Below are 20,941 nucleotides of genomic sequence, written 5' to 3'. Positions count from 1 at the left end.
ATTGTCCAGTCTCTGTCCCATTAGCTTTGGCGCTGACATCAGATTAACATTCTGTCACAGCTTGCCATTTGATTTACCCTCCACCTGGATTTGGCAGTTAAATTAACACCATAAACCTTTACCTTGGGGGATGCCTTTCTCAAGCAGTATTCTTTGCACACATCCCTCGGTACATGTTAAAACAGCAGTTATAGGAAGAGAGCACAAAATCAATGTGTTGTGTCTATCAAGTATTGACGGTTATGCATTATTAGCTCCGTGCTTTATAGGTGTCTGGGGGTTCCACACATCATTGCTCGTCCTTGACCCATCTCGGGGTCAAGGACGAGCTTTTAAAATAATCACTTTTCCGATTAATGCCTTAGAAACTCCTTGTCTTGTCTTGTCCTGTCCTATCCCACGCAATGTCACTGTCACCTCCTGCCTCCCACACCCCCCTTTTATTTCTATTTGGAGCCTAACGGAGATAATATTTTCTAATTTCTGGAACACAATGAGGGGGAAGCAAACAGAAGGTCCACCTTAATCTATCACAGCTCCTTCAAGGTTTCGGGGGTGCACAGTGACAGGCACAAAATCGCAAAGCCGGTGGGGAGGAGGGCAACAGACGCAATTAAGGCTCATGAAATGCAAATTGTGCTTTATGTAAGGGGTTGGGGTTGGGGAGAAAGGCTAGGTCTCTGCTAGTCTTCCTGCCATCTGCTTGCTATCACGACTGGTGCAAGAACCTTTGGGTCTTGGTAATTTGTAGCTTTAATAATTTTCCCTCGGCTGGAGGAAAAAAAAAAAAAGAGAGATAGCGCTGAAGGGGCAGAGGATGTGCAGCTGGCTAAGATTAGATTTCGATTAGGTGGTCATCTCACATGGGAATCTGACCTCTTACAATGCAGCATTGGTGCTTGCATGTTCACAGGCAAACACCAATGCTGCACATGCATCGCATATGAAGTCATACACACAAATTCAGTCTTGCTTTTTACCCTCCCACAATAAAATATACACGGTCAAAGCTGACCCTGATCCGAGGTGTACTTCTACCTCAGTGGGTCCCTAGGGACGCCTGGAGTTTATTTAGGAACATGATCCCTGGCCACTGGAGGGCCGAGCTATAACCCCAGGAGTAGATTGGGGATCTAACTTTCCCTGAAGCCCCAGTTGAAGGGATGAAAGTGGACACACTGTTTTTTTTCCCCCCTTTTTTCCCTATAGACATAGTCATTCATCTGTCACGTGAAAAAAAGGCCCCTATTGAACCTGCAGATGCAAAACTTTCTAATACCCACCATACCAATCCATTTCAAAGGTCAAGACTGGGCCAAGGTCGCCACCACACATAGCTGAGCCCTGACCCTGTTGGCGTCCATCATGCCGAGCAAATAAAGCGAAGATTGGCAGCCGATGCAGGCGCCGAGTAAATCAACTTCAGCTTCTGCCATACATCAAAATCACTTACGCCAACATGCACTCACACTGAGGGTCTAATCATTTTATCGGCAATGAAAGCGCAGGGAGGTTGAAACACTGCACTGGACGTGGCAAAAACAGATGGACGGAAGTTTTGTGGTGGATTTAGAGCAGCCAGAAGTGTGGAAATGGAAGAACAATGGCCTAAACGTCAGGGAATGCTCCTTTAACAGCTGGGGAACATCAGCGAACACATGATAGCCAACAAAACAGCTTACTTTCTATGTGAATAAACTAAAGTGGAGCTTGTAAAAGTTATACAGACAAATGTCAAATTTAAGGGAGGAGGATTTCTTAATAGGTTGGTAATTTTAGGTTGAAAATCATTTGACAACAGCAGGGATTAGCCGTTACATAGTGTAAACGAGAGTCATGCAGTAGCATCGTGATGGGCACATGCCACACAAGGAGGTGCACAAAGCATGTGCCTGCACTGGATTTTAATTTCAATGCAACCCGCTGTTAAAGGGCACAATAGGAATCTCTCAGCTCTATATGGAGCAAATAATACTGTCAATGTATAATTGTGGTTATAGCAGTGAATGTTCAGGCCACACACACACGCAATGGCAGGACACATTGCAAAATTACAAGCTGTAATAGAAAGAAAGAGTATCCAGAACGTTTCAAGCCTGGCATTAAGCAGAGAGAACAAGGCTGCTTTTAAGCTCTGCAGGCAGACAGACAGACAGACAGACAGAGACACACAGATGGCTGTCATCAAGTCCATCATACTGGTCAGACGGACGGCAGTAAAATCTCTCTGAATGGTGTCGATGAAGCCTTATAAATTCCCCTGGCAATGGCAGGAGCTCCTATGGGAATGGAATACTCAGCAGCCAAGTTATTTGGAGCTCTGCTGAATTATAAACAGGCAAATTTGAGAGGCCCATTCACTGTGGGTTATGTAGATACTTTTTTATGATCTATCCATTCCACTGTACTACAGAGTGCGCACACACAGACACTTGCAACTGTTTGTACACATGTGCACACATGCATGCAGAAAAGGCAAAGAGATACAGGTAATAACATTAACAACTGTCTGCCTATCATTGGGGGCAACAGATGGAGGAGCAGCAGCTATATGAGCCAGAGATAAAACTGCTAGGACAGTTCTGAGATGACAAACATCTGGTCAGTGCAAAGTCTTCTGTATGAACCAGAATAATGCCATGCACAAGCACGAATGCACACACACACACACACACCTCTAACATCACAAGTTTCAGCAAAAGTTAAGTCTTTTAAACTAAAGCTATGAAAGCAACAACGTATAGCCATCTTGGAGAAAAAGCCTCAAAAATAGAATTACAAGTAATTTAAATGTCCACACTATATCATAGTGTGTTCTGTTTTTGAGACAATGCTTTTATGGTAAGATCAGCTTTGCCGCCATTGTCTGGACAGTGTGTGTGACAGCATCAAATGTCTTTCTTTTAATGACAAATTGGTGCCAGCAGCTTAAACAAAGCTTGTCCTACAACACTTAAAGGACAAGAGATTTGAACCTAAAGGCTAATGAAACAGTGATTAGTAAACCTAATTAGTCAGCTACTTTCCCATCTTTTGCATGTGTTGAAATCACAATTCATGAACATGGACAGAGAGACAGGGTGATTAGAGGAACAAAGATGAATGCTGTAATCTGCTCTCAATGGAGTGTCTGCCATGGCCCATCAGGAGATAGCAGGCTTGGGTTGATAGCAAGGGGACTGTCAAGCTACTAAGTGCCCATATAGTGTAGCTGGGAAAGCTGTGGAATCCCAGGACAAAAGAGCAGGGCTGAGGCACGATAAGACAGGATACAGTGGCATGAATATCCACAGCAAAGGCCGTATAGCTATATGTACACACATAAACCTCACACATTCAAAAATCCGTATGATGATCAGATGTTGAAACTGTATATTTGTAACATTTCATGGAAAATATTAGCACATTTTGATTTTAATGACTCAAAAAAAGTTAGCTGATGGGAAACAAAAGGCTAGAAAAGTAATTGCTGTAATCCAAAACAAATGGAGGAGCATTTGACAACTGAGTTAATTGGCAACAGGTCAGTAACATGACTGGGGATAAAAAGAGCCATGCTGAGAGGCAAAGCCTCTTGAATGTAAAGAGGGGCAGCGGTTAACCAATCTACATCAAAAAATTGTGGTACAATTTCAGAACAATGTTCCTCAACGTAAAATAGTGACTAGTTTGCAGAGCCCACCATCTACAGTATAATATATCATCAAAAGATTCAGAGAATCAGGAGGAATTTTTGTGCGCAAGGGACAAGGCCAAATGTCAAAACTGGATGCGTGTGATCTTCGGGCCCTCAGGCAGCTCTGCATTGATAACAGGCATGATTCTCTACTGAACATCACAGCATTGGCTCAGGAACACTTCCAGAAATCACTGTCTGTGAACACAGTTCACCGTTCAATCCACAAATGTAAGTTAAAGCTGTATCATGCAAAGAAGTCGTCATACGTGGATACAATTAAAATTCTTTTGGAAACCATGGACACTGTGTCCTGCTGATTATAGAGGAGAGGAACCACCCAGCTTGTTATCAGCGGACAGTTGAAAAGCCTGCATCTCTAATGGTGTGGGGCTGCATTAGTGCCTATGGCTTGGGCAGCTTACACATCTGGAAAGGCTCCATCAATGCTGAAAAGGACAGAGGTTTTAGAGTAACATATACTCCCATTCAGACAATGTCTTTTTCAGGGAAGGCTGCTCATATTTCAGCAAGACAATATAAACCACATACTGCATCCATCACATCCAACAGCAAGGCTTTGCAGGAGAAGAGTACAGGTGGTGAACTGGCCTAACTGCAACCCAGACTTTTCACCAAATGAAAACATTTTGTGCATCATAAAAGGAAAAACTCCAGCGGTCCAGCACTCCAGTCCTGCATCAGACAAGAATGAGACAGCATTCCCATGCTTTAAATTGAGTTTTAATATTTTAATAACATTAGCAACAGTAGTAGCGTATTTGCTCTGAATGCTGCTTTTTTATTAATAAGTCAGTAAAAATTTGGAATATAAACAAAAACTTGTCGACTCAAAAAAACATTAGGTGGTAGGTGGCAACTAGTGCAACATATAAAGGTCCGTGAGGTTAAACTTAAAATTTATATCAGTAACCACAACATATGTTTATGGCAATTTAGATGTAGATTTTCAGACCAATGAACACAGCATAAGGGTCCTAAGAGAGTTTGGGTGTAACCGCTGTAATGTTGTAGCAGTAGACCGTAGGGCACAAACACAGGGTTCCCCTGTGAATGTTGGGATATATTGGTCTGCACAGGACTGTTGGTTTATGTAGCCCCCCGTCAGCCTGACTGCCAGAGCCTGCATAAAAGCCTTCACCCTTCATCTCTAGAAACACTGCTGCAGTTGCAGTGTTGTAAATCACACACATACAAAGACCCGTCTGGATAATGTTCACACTACCAACGCTCACAGGCTTCGCTGTAGCCCCCATGTTGCTTTGTGAATTTTGAGGACCCCCCTCTCCCTTTAACACACTCACACCCCACTCAGCCCCTTTATGCTTTCTTGTTTTCTCCTTCCATTTCCCCCCCTAACAATCAAAGGCCATATGGCAAACATATTCCTATGGTTCATTGGCTTTTATGGCTATTGTTTAAAGAATGGACCACAGCTTGGTTGAGGGGTGCATTAGGGGCCAGTGTGAAGGGCAAAATAATATACCCTGCCCTCAGTCCATTAGAGAAACTTTATTTCTATTAGTTCAGTCACATGGCACTCTGGGGCCATTTAAACGACTCTGGTTAATTAGGAAAGAAAAACATAAGCACATAAAGTGTTTGAAAGCAAAGTAGATGGTACACTGCTGCCGATTTATTCTGCGCCTCAGCACTTGCTCCCTGGGCATCAGGGCTTTTATGCATCATTTGGTCACTTCACAGGAGCTAATTGTGCTTCACTGGGAAATTCAGCAGTCATATAAAATAGATGGCCAAACAAAAAGCGATTATATTCAGCCTGAAGAGTCTTAATCATACATGAAAGTGACTTTAGGCTCCGGTTTAGAGCTTACAGGAAGGAAAATCACTCCACTTCAAAAGTTAATGTTCCACAATATTTGGCGAGTAGAGTGCCCAACACAGCCACAATGCCACCAAAGCTAAAACACAACAGAGCTGTTAACATGAAGGTATTTGCAGCCATTGTTTTCCTTCATTGACCAGATGCAATAATTCAGCCAAATTTGCAAACCTTAACGTGCCACTTAATGCTTCCACTGATCCAGAACAGAACCACTAGTGAGACCCCTCCCCCACCCCACCCCCCTCCGGACCCCTCGAATAAAGTGTCAACTTTGTCAAAAACGAGGTCCTAGAACATTAAAGGAAATCTAAATTCAATACTAAGGAACTCATAATTCATGGCACTTCATGCCTATTGGCCTCATTGTGCAAAGTGGAGTTTAGAGTTTACCGTCTCCTTTCGTCCCATAGAGTCTTTTTACAGCATGCTGTAAGTCACTTGGAAAGCGTCCTGCACCCCATCGTTGACCTGCATCTGGACAGCATCTGCAGTCATTGAAGTCACCCTGACAAGTGCTAAACCATCTGGAAACTTCCTCCTTCACCTTTAGAGCGCAATGTAAGCAGAGGTGATGATGCTACAATGGAGGAATGAGAGACAGAGGGATTTGAGAGAGGACAAACTAGGCCGAAGAATAGGCCAAAATGTCATTAGCTGAAAAAAAACAATGTTTTGGAAGATTAAATACTATCACACAAACCACTTATCGCTAAGCACTTTAAAAATGAAAGCCCATCTATTGTTAAATTCCCCAATGTTATGGACTATTAAGTAGTTTTAAAAGATGAAAATGATTAGATGTTGATAGTTACAATGCCCTTGGGGTAATCATTCAAAAACCATCTTCCTCCTCCTCTTAAATTTCCCCCATTCTGTCCGTGTCTCAGCTGACATGGACCACTTGAAAGAGCCTTTCTGCATTCAGATATGCAAACAGCTTCTGGTGAAGGGCAAGGAGTCAAGAGAAACATTCCACACCAAATAGAAAACAAGTGTTGCTGAAAGAACATGATACCGTCTTCGCTAGCGCACATAGCTGCAAACATAAAAGAAAAATAAAGGGGATAACATTGTGTGGACAAAAGAGGGAGCTCAGTGCCTTAGACTACTTGAAATACTTGAAAGAGATCTCTGTGGGCCCCAGGGGTGGACTCAGCACTCAGGATGAAGGATCCTGCTACAGGAAGTAAACAAGGTCCAGTGAAAACAGACTGGTATGTTTGAGACTCCGAGGACAGATTCAGGGTTACCAAGGCGGAAATACACAAGGAGTCTTAATCAAGTGATGAGGAAATTTAGCAGTGTATGTGTATGTGATGTGATGTGTATGTGAGGGGGCAGCTGTAGCTCAGTTGGTAAAGGCAGTTGTCCACGGACCACAGGGTCAGTGGCTCGATCCTCGGTCCCGGCTGTATGTCGAAGTGTCTGTGGGCCCAAGCCCATTCCCATCCCGAGCTGTGCAGTGCCGGTCCAAGCCCGGTAGAAATTGGGGAGGGTTGCGTCAGGAAGGGCATCCAGCATAAAAACTGTGCCAAATCAACATGTGGACAATGATCCGCTGTAGCGACCCTGAACTCACGAGATAAGCCGAAAGGACAAAAAAATTAATAAATAAAAAATATGAGAAAGGATGTGAAAGCAAAGGACAGGTAACGATGCAGCGGATGTGAAAGATAACACATTCCACTTACATTAGAATCATTAGTCTCAGGTGCAAGCTGCAGGACACACCAGGATGTTGTATCCAAAGATAATTGCACCATGGTGGGTGCAGTCACTGAGGCCTATTGTTGCGTGGCTGCTGCATCTCTTGTAATTAAAAAAATCATTAGGATCCAGACAGAAAAAAAAGATGGCATCAGACAACAAAATTATGTCATTGCTCAAAGTCAGTGAGGTAAATGAAAGGCAGAAATGGGAAATTTAAGCAGATAAAAACAAAATATGCAAAACATAAGGCTTTTACCTTGGATCAAATGTTAGCACACTGAAATCATTTTAAACAGGGATGTGATTCTTTAATGAGCATGGCGAGGTGATGGCTGTATGAGAAGCTGTACTTTTCTGCTGGCCTTCAGACAATCACGGCTTGCAAGGGAGCAAATAGAATCAATATGGTCATTTTTCCCCTGAAAAATAGACGGCGGCAGAAGATTCAAGTGGTCCCAGACGTGTTGTACAGAAAAAAACTTAATTTTCTCTTGCAGCAGTCATTTTCTGTCCAGTTTTATATTTACCATGAACAAAATAAAATATCTTCTTTAAAAAGGAAACACAAAAATAAGATGAGATTTCAAGTATTACTGCAATCTTTATCAATAAGCCCTCAGTGCAATTACAGAGAATCATTAGTGACGGAATCAGGAGTTGTTGATGGCACACATGTTCTTCGGCTGTGAGGGATCAATACGGGTTCTTGCTTCACTGAGATAATGGTAAATGCAAAGGGACCTAGGGAAATGCGCCTCATTAACAGAAACTAGCTTTTAATAATGTCCCATCACATTAAGACTGATGAAATCAACTGATCCTTCTGCTGCCTACTGACTGCCTCTTGTTTGACCTTTAGACCCCAAGTTACAGTGGATAAACTGTAATGGGGTTTTTTTGGAGGTCAGGTGCTGTGCATCTGTCACCGTGGGCCCACACATGTTGCCGGGGGAGGAGGAAGTAGTGAAGGTAGAAAAGGCCTAAAGAAACGTACATGAGCACAATAATGAGAAGTTGGGGTCAAAGATACAGCCGATGGGTGATGATGTTGATGATGTTGCTGATCTTGCAGTCTTTGCCCGCTTCCTTCTATCTTGGGGCACTCACTCACAGCTGATCCCACAGGCCCTGTATATGCCTTCCTGGACACTGTTCCATCCTCCCTGGTGACCCACTATAGCCTGCAGGTAGTACTGACAAATGACTGACAGAGCAAGCACCTTGTTGTCCATGTTCAGAGAGCCCAGATAGGTCATTATAGAGGACCGGGGGCACGGCAGGGGACCCCTCTGTGCCCTTAGTTCATCTCTTTAGTTACTAATGACAGCTATGAAGCTGTCCGATGTGCTAATTTGCAACAGCTTGGCCAATCAGTGGGGAGTTCTTTGGTTGCTGCGGTGGCACTCAGCAGGAGCCCCTGGTACCAGGAATGAATAAGGTGGCAGGTGGACAGTGGGGCCGTTTGGTTCCTGTCCTGTCAACACATCTCCGTCATTGGGTGGTGGGCACCAGCTGTGTCCCAATTCCACATCATGACCCGAGATAACTACCACAGAGGGGTCACTCATTTAGGTCGGAACTTTTACAATTCTAATGTAAAAACACCATTGTCTGATGTTGAATAAGGGCAAAACTCAAATGTAAAACACAGAACTGAAATTCATGAAGTACAGCACATTTAAAGGGCAAAACCTAGTAAAACCTTATTTATGTGTGCGCTCTGCACCAAGCGATGTAAGGAATAAATGAAAAAAATAAACAGAAAAATAAAAAGCGAAAAGAGAATTAAAGCTATATAATTAAAGCTATATACAGGACGCATGCATGTGTACGTTTAAATTTCTGTGTTTCTACAATACTGTTTAATTTGTGCATTTATAAGACTCATATTGTTGGAATAGCCTTTGGTTTTAAACAACACACACAGACACACTGTTGTGTCGGAGTTGAGAGTAACCAAGTCAAATGCAAATTACAGTCTATTTCTTTGGAGAACTCCAGTAAATCACTTGGGGATATTTGGATGCTAATGCAAGTAAGCAGAATGAAAGAGGTTATCCCCCACTCTGAAAGGCCACAAGTGCCTTAATCTACAACAATCACCTCAAAATGAACCAACTTTCCAAGTGGAGACAGTGGCTCAACAATGAGACCCAGTTTCCTTTAAAGCCCCTTCAAATCAGGCATTATGTCATTAATGAGCTGCTGTAGAAACACATTGTCTTTGCCAGTGGGAATGAGGAGCAGCAGTGAGGGGAACATAAATGTCTATTCAGGGAAACTTTTACTGTAAAAAAACAAAGAAAAACCAAAATCTCCTCTTCAGGTCCATCTTACACTGCTGCCTAGGCTCTTGTTAGGCCAAGGCAACTCAGTATGAAAGAAAATAATTGGGCTTGTCGCCTAAACATGGGAGCTGTTGGTGTCGAATTAAGCTTCTTGGTTCTTTTCAGGAAAGATGGAATGGTAGAAGAGGTTGAGAGACAAGCACTAGATACATACTCTGACCAGGGCCTGCACAGCCCTTTACCCACTAAATGTTCAGTAAAAAGGGTAATGGCAGATTGATTATTCCTAATGGACTAGTTCTTTAAGTAATGTCATTTGCTAACAATGTTGAAAGTGTGAAGGTGCTTTCATAAGCAGTAAATCTGACACTGGGAGACAATAAAGTTTGGTTTTTAGAAATACTGGCACTTCTTCAGAAATTACTCTTGAAAGTGGGTGTTACTCCCTGATTAGTATTAAAACAAAAGCTATGTAAATTACATATTTGTGTAACAAAACAGCGTTTAGAGTTGATAAATGATGGATTGTTCATGTTTGTCATTTTACCTTCACCCCAATGACTTTGGCAAACAATAACGTTCGGGGACCTTGCTTTGATTGTTACGCTTGTTGAATAGTTTTAGAGCTCCATCAATCTTAGCTACAGATTGTAAAAACGAGTCCGTCAAGAAACTAAGAACTTGGCCGTAAAACAGAGCACTTTGCACTTATCAGAAATTAAAGGGCATAGCTGTAGACGTCATGGAATGTCGGTGCACCGCGGTTGATTGGGGAAGGAAAAAACCCAAATGACGCTGACTGGAAATTAAACTCCTTCAAGTATCTACATGCCATACAAAGGGGCACTTCTTTGGGCCTGTATCTGTAGCATGTTGGTTCGAGCTCCAGATGAGAAGATATCAGCTTAAAATGTACTTGGCTGATGGAGGTACGATGTATTAGACAAAATTCAGTCAATTAATCAGTCTCCCCTTCACCTAAAATGTCTTAAAACAAAAGCAGACACCCCACATCACTCATGATGTATATTTGCTATATTAGGACCCAATAAGAAGTAATGGGCCTTGCAGTGTAAAATGTATTATCATGTGGATTTGATTAAGCAAAGCAAAGGCTGCAGAATGATTGTTATTAGAGAGGGTAGGTCTCAGTCCCGATGAGAGTTTTTGAGGAGATGTTTAGAGTCTGGCTTTGAAGAGAGGGCTTAAACAATGCAAATGACAACTGACCCTGGTAGGAAGAAATAAAAAGTGTAAATTCTTACTTATTACCTCAAAATACCTATGTTTAAAGATACTTAGTGTCATTGTTTGAAGAAACCCATCTTTGGATGCTGTGGTGGGACACACTTAAGTGTGTAAGTAAGGGAACTTGTCATCCACCTATCTCGAGCTCTACTAGAGGCACAGAGAAGTGGGAGCCACTGTCAGAGTTCAGCTGTATTTGGTGTTCACAGTGCCCAGGTTAAAGATTGATGCCTGCCCTAATCCCCATCTCCTCCCACATGCACACTCACTTTCTCTTCTTTTGTCCCAGAAAACCAGGCAGAATCAAAGAGTGCATTGAACAGACCTTGAGTGCCAGCACACCCCACTGCACATGAAAAAAAAACTGAGAGGTGAGCCCTGAACTTTTAGGTCCTCATTGTCCCAGTGCACTTTGACACAAGGCAACAATGGAAGTCCTATCTCCAGCTATACCGCTGGCTCAGGAGAAGGGGCAGAAAACCATTCAACCTGTCATTAACCCTTCTGCCTGGCTCTAGAAACCAGAGAATGGGGTAGTTCCACCGTATCACCCTGCCCTATACACCTCACACACCACTCCTCCCAACCGACCAACTGCCCTCCAGCGGTACAACCCCCTTTTGTCCTATTGTGCCATGAGTGATGGATTCTGGCGAATGGGAGGAAAATAAGGGCCATAGAGAGTTTCCTAGGCTTGATTGGCAACTTTGGATATGCAAACTGTCAAGAGAGAAAGCAGGAATAACTAGGGTACACCTAAATTGGCTGACTCCAAAAGAAGAGAGGGCAAGGGGCACAGTGTTGACACATAATCATAATGATAAAGAACGAAGTCCCTGTAGAGACCCCTTATGTGCGGCTTGGCCTTTTCTCTGGTGGGTTAACTTGATCTCCTGTGAATGCTGATGGAGGATCATGCAGACATTTTTTGTGGGGGCTACAGAGAAGGCGGACAGTATTTACGGAGGCCTCTTTTGAAGCACAGGGGCATTATAAATGCTAAATACCAAGCCAGACCCAGCTGATCACCATAGCCTGCGGCAATCAATAAGTGAATGGAGACCAGGTGGTGACGGCGCCATTCAGGAAGAAAGGAGGAAGGACTTGGATTTTACCAAGTGGGGAAGGAGTGAATGGACAACGGGGGTTAAAACTGGGAGATCATAGAAGTGATTGGAAGGTCTTGCACACATCAGCGGCAAAGCTTTGATTAGGCACAAGCCAAGATGGAGGAAGATCAGTAGATGTGTGTTGTACCTCAAACCCCCAAGGGGAGAGACAACACGGGTGCTGATACGCTGGGATCATAGTATCTACATCTGAAACTTGTGTTTTTGAAAATAAATTCATTTCATTCTATTCATATTATTCTATTTCATTGTATTGCATTTCATTCTATTATTCTATATCCATTTTTAATATTTTACGTTTATGTAAAGTGCTTAGGTCAATCCCTGATTGTTGCTAAGTGCTATATAAATAAAGGTTACATTATTCACCAATAATAAATAGTAAATTCTAACCTTATTTACACACTAGGGGTTTGACAATAGTTTATTAAATTGTAATTCAGGTACAATGCTCTTAAATCTTTATCAACTGAATTTAGGTCTACTTACTAACAAGGGAGCTAAATAAAATGACATCGAATATTATTTTAGAAGACACTACACACATTCTTGTTGAACTACATTAAAACACCCACTCATGGTACTAGAAGGTTTGAAAGCAGTTGTTCTTCGAACCAAAGATGTTTGACCAAGTAGATGCAAGCTTACACAAAGCACATTAAGAAAACAACGTAACTGCAGTGACGTCATAGGGTTGCTGAGCTTACCCTTAGAGATAGGGTAAGGAGTAGTCACACACCAAAAGGAGCCAGATGCGGGGTTTCAGGCAACTGATCAGGACAGCGAACACGATGGAGCCATGACATGTCACATCTGACCTGGGGACAAATCCGCGCAGAAACAAAGACATATATTTTACTTCCAGTGTTCATAATGCCTCAACTCACCACTGTCACAACCCACGTGCATCTAACAGGTTATGTCATTTTCACTATTCTAACAGTGAAAAATATTTCACCTATGCTTTGAACAGACTAATGTATAAATGACTCTGCTTTGCAAACCGTGCAGTCCCAGCTGGTTTGCCACGTCTAATGTGATCCAGGTATGAGTGTAGCCTTTGCTTAAGTCTAATCCTTGCTCACTTCATACTTTATGTGCGACTGTAATGCAAACATCATGTAGAGGCTTGCAGAGCTGCTTAATGTGATTGCAGAAGGAGGGGGAGGTAAACATTAAAAGATAAGCTTTGCCCATAAGCTGTTACACATTAACATGGATCAGGTGGAATCTCTTTTCTTCTCACTTAAGAGAGATGCATCCCATGAAAGGAGCAGTGCAATAGGATTAAACTTCCATGCTGATTGGGGAAGAATATAAAACAATAAACTCAAGTGCTTTTTTTTTTTAATGTTTTGGCTTAATGTGTTTTTAAGTGTGCCAGCGTACTTAAATACAGCACTGCCATATGTTGGGGGGGCCTTGTTCTGGTTAATGAAATGATAAATCACCAATAGAGCAAAGCAGCTGCTGTATGCTGCACTACACTCATCTGGATTGATTTAAAGAGAACAGGCAGACTGCAAGACAGAGTCACCGAATGGGAGCGACAGAAATGCACACATATGAACACCGAGCAAAAAAAAATAAAAAAATCACGCTGACACGGCTTTTAAAAGCTGCAGTGAGCACATGCACAAGAAAATTCGCTCTACATTACACATCTTTAATAATCACTTCATTATCCTCTAAACTGTCATTAAGCAATCAGTTCTAATTGAGCACATTCCCTATTTTTCCATTTGCAAAACCACCCCATATTCAAATCCCCTTTGGAATACATAAGTTTTAATGATTTTTACATCGATGGGAACAATCATATTCATTTTCATCCACTGAATGTTAATCAGATAATATATACTGACATTAATTACTGTTGTGGTGCCAGCCGCTTTTTTTAATGTCATGGAATTGCATTTTTTTTGGAATAATACCAGCGTTCTCTCAGCTGAGGTTAGCAGTGTTGCCGATTACAGCTGATTATGCTCAGCAATTAATATTTGAAATAAAACACGACTCCTGGATTTCTTTTAGCATCTTTGCTGATGCATGCATTTGTGGGTGCGTTAGAACTCCCGGTTAATGGCCACCGTGGTTTTAACCCTCATAAAAATGGAAAACACAGCGTGGTGCTTCCCCTTTAAGTTTTATTTACGTTCAGCATTTCTCATCACAATACGCTGACATTTCCTACCTCATTATACATTAGCAAATTAATTTATTTTGAATGTTTTGAAATCTGTACATCTGTGCCGTTTACATTGGCTTTGGGTCTTCTTCCCTTTTCTGACAAACCAAATGTTGGTTACACCGCGTTTGCTGGGATTTGTGGTCTTCTGTGGTCTAGAGTCACAATGATTATTTGAGACTCAGGGTTTTACTTCAAAATTAGCTTATAGGCATTATACAATAAAGACTATTTTAAGTAAAAATGCCCAACTGCTCCAATGAAAATAGTCTCTCTGTTATGACTAATGTGACTATGACTAATTTCAACTTCTAACATATACAGTAAAAAGGTCACTTTAATTGTGGCTGACTTCTACTTTCAGAAGCTCTGTTCTCCCTGACAGCTTAGAGGTGGGAATGAACTTCTATCCAAAATCACATGCTATGAAGTTGAGTAATTAAGACAATAATTACAATGCAGCAGTTTCTGACTTTGCATAACTGAAGGGAAAAGTTACGCAGCTATATGAAATTCTCAGCGTTTGTCCTTTTATTAACCTGGTCGAAGAATCGTTTCACTTTCAACCTCAGAGCTGTGGGTGCTGATGAGCCGGAGCTCCCCCGGTGTGAGTGTAATTACAGTGTGTTCTCGTGTGCGAGTTATGGGCTTGAATTTATATAATCTATCATTCAGCTACCTGGAGAGTGCCGTGCTTTGTGCTCACTCGATATCGCAGTCTTTTCATGTCAGCATGAGAAGAGAGAAGAAAAGTACTGAATGTAAGAGGCCAAGTTATCTGCAAGCCAGCTGCCCCGTTTGTTCAGAAGAGAATTATACTGGCTGCTAGGTTGTGCAAATAAGATAAATCATATTTTACAACAATGGACGCAAACAGATACAGAGCACAAATCCTACATTAGAAGATGTGTTTGCAGCAGATCAAAGAGAACTGAAACTTATACTTTCCACTGAAGAGAGACTAAACAAAGAGACAACTTGAAAGCTGTTGTGACTCCTCCTTTTTCACAGACAAGTGATGTGGTTCTCTCCAGCAGCTCTATTATACTAAAGCTAAAACACAAGACTGTCTATTTTAAGTCAGACAGGTAACTGTTACACAGTTTTGCCATCACTTTAAATATATTCGTGTATACTGTATATAAAAACAGAATGATGCCCTTCGCCCGTGACTTGCAGACCAACTCTCGTCCACTTCTGTAATCAGCACAGACAGGGGAGGCAACAATAAACACCGGCAGAGAATGATAAGGTTTGTGACTGTAAAACTGTCAACGCTGCTTTTTTTACTGGAGTGACACATGGCAGAGAAGCAGCACAAAAGCTCTAGGACGGGTTTTTGGAAAAAAAAAAAAGAGTTGGGGCTTGAGAAAATATTAGAAAATTAAAAAAGTCACTTTTTAAGAGATGCATCTACAGTATAAAGCAACTATTAGAATTTTAACCATATAAAGCCTTGAGATTGTCCTGACTGATCCCTGAGGTATAACTGACTGATTGAAACAATACTCGTATTTAGCAGCTAAGCAGCTGACAGAGCAGCCCCATGAGTTAAACGGATGTCCGTGCCGTCCTGTGAGCCCCTTATGTGTGAGTATGCTACTGTATATGAACCCCAGTGGGAAAGGTGGATTACACAATACTCTACAAATACATTAAATGTCTATACTGCAAACAATTAAGCCACAAATAACGTAACAAAAAACAAATTATAACTTTAAAAAAGACGCACTGTGCCATTTCCTATTTCCCATTAGACACCAAAGGCAAGATATGATGTAACCACTGCAAGTCCCAACAGATTTAGCAAAAAGCTCTTAACATATTTGCCGAAACATCAAATGGACTTGTTTTACACAAAATAATGTATGTGTATATATTTATATATATATATATATATATATAAAAATACAAATTAAAATTATATTTCAGAAAATACGTTTTTGTAGAATAGTAGAGAACTTTAAATTGCAAGTTTGATTCTCGCTTTTAAGGTTTTTTTTTTTTGCACCAAACATTTATCCATCCATCCACTGAGTCATGAGAGTCCTCTTCCTTATCTGTTGAATGCTTGCTTCATTTGCCTGCTCAGCCCTGCCTTGTTTGAGGGGATTTGAGGGGCGAGATTGCTAATCCCAACTTTGAACATGAATCGGAGTCCAGGGGGAAGGCCTCCTGGATTCTCAGCCTCTTTCTTATGATAATGGTCCAATCAGTATGGCCGGAATGATGAAAATGCCAACCGGCTTATCTCAGTGGGACAGCTTGGTGGTGGTGTGGGTTGGCCTGTCAGAAAGACAACAAGAACATGTTTTGAAATAAGAAGGGTGAAGCTCTCATTTCTGCTGGCTAGATACTGCTGTATGTGTGCACATAGCGTATGTGTGTGCACATTTGTTTCTGTCTGCATTGAGGCTGAGATAAATCTGATAAAAAGAGGCTTTAGCATGAATGTGTATGTTGGTATTTGAATGAATGCGCATTAGCAGAAGGGGAGGTCAAGATGCGTTTGTGTGTGCATGTCTGGATATGTCCTTTGCCCAGGCTGATGTTGCTTGCTGCATGGGACATGTTGGTTTCTGCCTTGGAAAACACAGATCTGTCCGTCTCACACTTCTGAAATTGATAACTGCTGGCCAGAAGATCGCACTGTTCACAAAAAAATAAACAATCACGCATTCATTCAGCACCACAAACTTCAGTTTTGCATATTTGGATCCATGGTATATATTGGATTATTATCCTCAGATCTTAGGCTGATGACATGATACGGCTGATCCTTCTGTATGTCTGTCCCTGCTCATGCCACTTGACAAGGTCCCTTTGTTCATCGTCAGCAGTTATGGGAGGGTTCAGTCACATTGTGGTTATATTCGTCTTTGGGAGGTATAATCATGTAATGTGTTAACCATCAGTAAGATGGAAGTTGCTGCCAGCTAGGGAGGTGCAGAGGATGGGACTGGGACATGAGAGCTTAAGTTACACTGAGGGCATTACGCCAGATTATGGGGCTATGCAGGGGGGCACTATCAGTCTCCCTGCTGGACTGGACAGACAGCTGTTCCTGACTGCTCTGCACTAGACACTCAGGCGTCCAGCAAAACTGCACAAATAGGCCCAAGTGTTTTTGCGTCAGTGTTAACATTGGTGTTGTTGTTGAGCGTGTGCCTGTTTGGGTTTGTCCATGTGCACTCATGTCCAATTCTGAACATGTACGCGTAAGCAAGCAAATATGTGCGTACAAATGGAAATGGCCCTCTCATCGCTGACTCTCCCACTGCGTGATGAGGAACAGCCTTCTGTGATGAGGGTACTGGAGCTGGTAACGTATCCAAAGTCTCCCCAGGGCTGCAGCTCTGTAATGTGAGGTCATTATCACTGAAGATAAAAAAGCTCAGCCTGCAGGAAAGAAGCACTGTTCAGTCTCACCACCAACGAACAACCACATGACGCGTGCAACTCCAAATTAAATTCTCATCCACTCTCTCTCTCTCTCTCTCTCTCTCTCTCTCTCTCTCAATACCCATTACCTCAAAGGTTCCTGGCCAATCTTTACTTCTCTCCCCTTCCTGTTTATCTCTCTTCCTGTAAAGCACTTTTGCCCAAACTTTGGCTTCAGGGCCCAGGGGGGATTGTGCTCGTCAGTGGTGCCGGCGAGTGTGGATAACAAGTGGACAGAGTAGCAGAGTGATTATGAGCCTATCTTCCCTCAAATATAGGTTTCTTCATCAGGGGACAGGAATGGCACGTGCATTCTGCCAGTGGAGCTCCAAAACCATGAGTTCATTTTCTATAATCGAGAGCAGAGTCGATATGTTTTGTTTGTGACCTTTGGGCCTACTCTGGTTACAATATGTGTGGACTATTACTGTGGCGTGATGTACATAATCATTAGCACAAGGTTGCAGCTGAATCTGGATATGAAAAATAATAATGCAAATTGTTAGTGCAAACACTTAAGTGTGCTTGAGATAATTGTAATTCTGAGACACAACAAGACTGGTCACACATTTTAAAGTAAGTCAATGACACTAAGCACCCAGAGAATCCTCTTTCATCTAGCTTAGTTTTCTTTTTAGCATCTTCTCTAGACTTTGCTCTGAAATTTAAATCCCTCTCCATTTATGGGCTAAGCAAGAAGTCTCTGTCGACTTTCATTTGCCCTGTTGGACACCATTTGCATAGGCTGACTTCCACACTGCCAACCAATAATGGCAGTTAGTAACTGTTGAAACAACTTCTCTAAGTGGATATGAGGGAGTGAAGCTGTTTGAGTGCAAGGAGCTGAAGTCCTTCACATTCTACTGTATGTGCTCTTATCAGCTGTGCTCACAAAGCCGAGCCTCAACACTCTGAACTCGAGTTACACAGACATGTGCACGTATAAATAGGAAATGTGGACACACATATGAGGAAGCTACAAACACACACACACAAAAAAAAGTTAGTCATATTCAGACTTTTTCTAGTCATAAACAAGATGAACAAGTTTTGCAGAAATTCTAGCTCAACCCATCAAAGGTGCAGTGTGTAAAATAAAGGGATCAGCAGAAATGGAATATAATAATTATGTTTTCATTACGGTGTAATGAAATAAATCTTTGTGTTTGTGATTTAGCTTAGAATGAGCTATACATATACGTAGGGAGTAGGTCCCCTTAATGGAGGCCCCCTTATTGTGTCACTACATTTCTACAGGAGTCCATAATGGTCAAACCACACACTGGCGCTGAAGAGGGAATTTTCCCTTTTCTTGCTGAATTTTTACTTTTTTGTGCTTTAGGCTTATCCCGGGAGTTCCGGGTTGCCACAGCGGATCATTTGTCCGCATGCTGATTTTGCACAGTTTTTACACCGGACACTGAGAAATTATAACCTTGGAAAAGCAGAGCGTCTGTATTGGATTGACTCAGAAGTGGGCACTGAGTGTAGGATTAAGTATCCTTCCTTATCAACTCGTGCAAAAATAATTATAATGCATGTACAATGCGATTTTTCACGCAACTGAAAGGTTTAATCACTGAATATTAGAATAAACCAAGATGGACAGAAGAAAACATCTAATATAATTCAGAAGTCGACTGCACACTGATTGTAACCTCCAGTGCTCTTAATTAAATGCAGTAAATATATTATAATAGTTATAATATGTGGAGTTCTGTTAGTGATTCCTCGTTTCAATTCATATTTGAATACAGCTCCTAACTAGCTGGTTTCAAAAAAAGGGAAGGGGACCATATCCCCCTTCAGGTAGGAAGAGTCATTGTGATTACATATGCTTCCTGCCGGTTAACATCTGGCTAAGAAATCCTGGCTCACAAGACCCATTTGATTCACTTTGTTGGCCCTCGTCCAGGCAAGTCTGAGGTAAATATGAACTGCTGTCTCAGTGCTTCCTGACTGTATTAAACAATACCAGCAACTGACACATCACCAGAGCTGTCTTTGTGAAAAAGAAAAGACAGGTGTGCCTCTGGCATTGCTTTGCACATTGTGTGTGTGTGCGTGTGTATGCGCACACACTGCGTCAAAAAGGGTCTACACTCTTCTATGCCTGTCTACATTCAACCAAGTGTTCATCAATCACATGTATCCGGTGAGCCTTCAGAAAAATACACATTCACCTCTGGTACAGTGCCAGCACGTCTGCCTGAAAGTGACTCATGCAACCCGTTGTCATTGTCCCCTCCTCTGGCACACTGTGAGGCACCTGCCACACACTGCCTTTGACCAGCTAGAATTACCGAAACCAAATGGCTCAACACCAGCGGCACATCAGCAGTCCGCCAAAACACTGACCCCAAAGACTTTTCCAACTGTGGGACAGCTGGAGCACTGAGCTCATCAAGTCTTGAGAGGAAGGCCACACTAAAAACCTTAAACACCCTCTCCTCCTCCAAACTCCACCCAGAACACCCGATTGTGACCAACTCTGTGATCTCTGAATACAAGAGCTCATCAATCATCAATTATCTCACCTTTTCATTCATTGTGTCAAACATAAACGTTTGAATATTTTTGCTATGTTGCACTTTTGTTCCGCTCCCATTAACAGTTGATTATGCACGGTGCCACCCAGTTTTACCACGCTGCAGACGCACAGCTTGCAGAAGAAAAAAACAAAACACTTCCCTGCCTTTGGAGGGGTCTGAAAGCAGGTGTAAAAACAAGCCCATGGTGAGGAGGAGGGAGGAGGAAGGGACAAGGAAAGGAGGAGGAAGAGGAAAAGAGGAGGAGGAGGAGGAGGAAAGAGGGAGGAAGACGTGAGGGATGCTATGCTCCAGTTACGGTTGTGGGTTTAGTCTGTAGCCCCTTCATGTGGCAAAACCCCATTAATCATTCCTGTTCACTGACAGGACCTCTGCAAACACACACTCACACGACACTTGAGCACCCACACATCCATGCCTCCTCCTCTGCAGTCAGAAACACAGAAGCACACCCTAATTTTATCCAAACAGGCCTGATGATCATTTCCCACACATGCACATCCATCCCATTAACTCGTCAAGTCATCCATCTTATACCTTACATCCATCTCTCCATCTTCCTGGCAAGTGCTCACGATCCATCAAATCTGCTTTTACTTCCTTCTTCCTGTGACAGCTGCTGAAAGAACACAATCTCAACATTACGCCAAAGTAAATAAACTGGGGGTGAAATGCTAAATAAACTGTGAAATGACGTCGAAACAAAATAAAATGTGAAACAATAATCCACTTTTGTTTCACAGAGCTCTGGCGCTCTCAGATGCTTAAAGTAAAACTGAATGACTGAAAATACTCTCTGACAAAAGGACAGAAAATGGTTTTATTGGTAATGTATCATCTTATC

General features: G+C 42.1%; 1 long non-coding RNA gene across 1 annotated transcript in view; it reads right to left on the bottom strand.

Annotated features, from left to right (window-relative positions):
* Positions 1-20,941, bottom strand: part of LOC137105325 (uncharacterized) — a 104,362-nt gene that overhangs the window by 41,216 nt on the left and 42,205 nt on the right. Inside the window, exon 2 of the long non-coding RNA XR_010911795.1 lies at positions 5,934-12,737. This is a non-coding gene — a long non-coding RNA (uncharacterized lncRNA). The remainder of the gene's footprint in view (positions 1-5,933; positions 12,738-20,941) is intronic.

This window comes from Channa argus, chromosome 20, assembly GCF_033026475.1.
Source record: "Channa argus isolate prfri chromosome 20, Channa argus male v1.0, whole genome shotgun sequence".
In the NCBI taxonomy this organism is placed as follows: Eukaryota; Metazoa; Chordata; class Actinopteri; order Anabantiformes; family Channidae; genus Channa; species Channa argus.
This window is presented reverse-complemented; position numbering and strand designations above follow the sequence as displayed.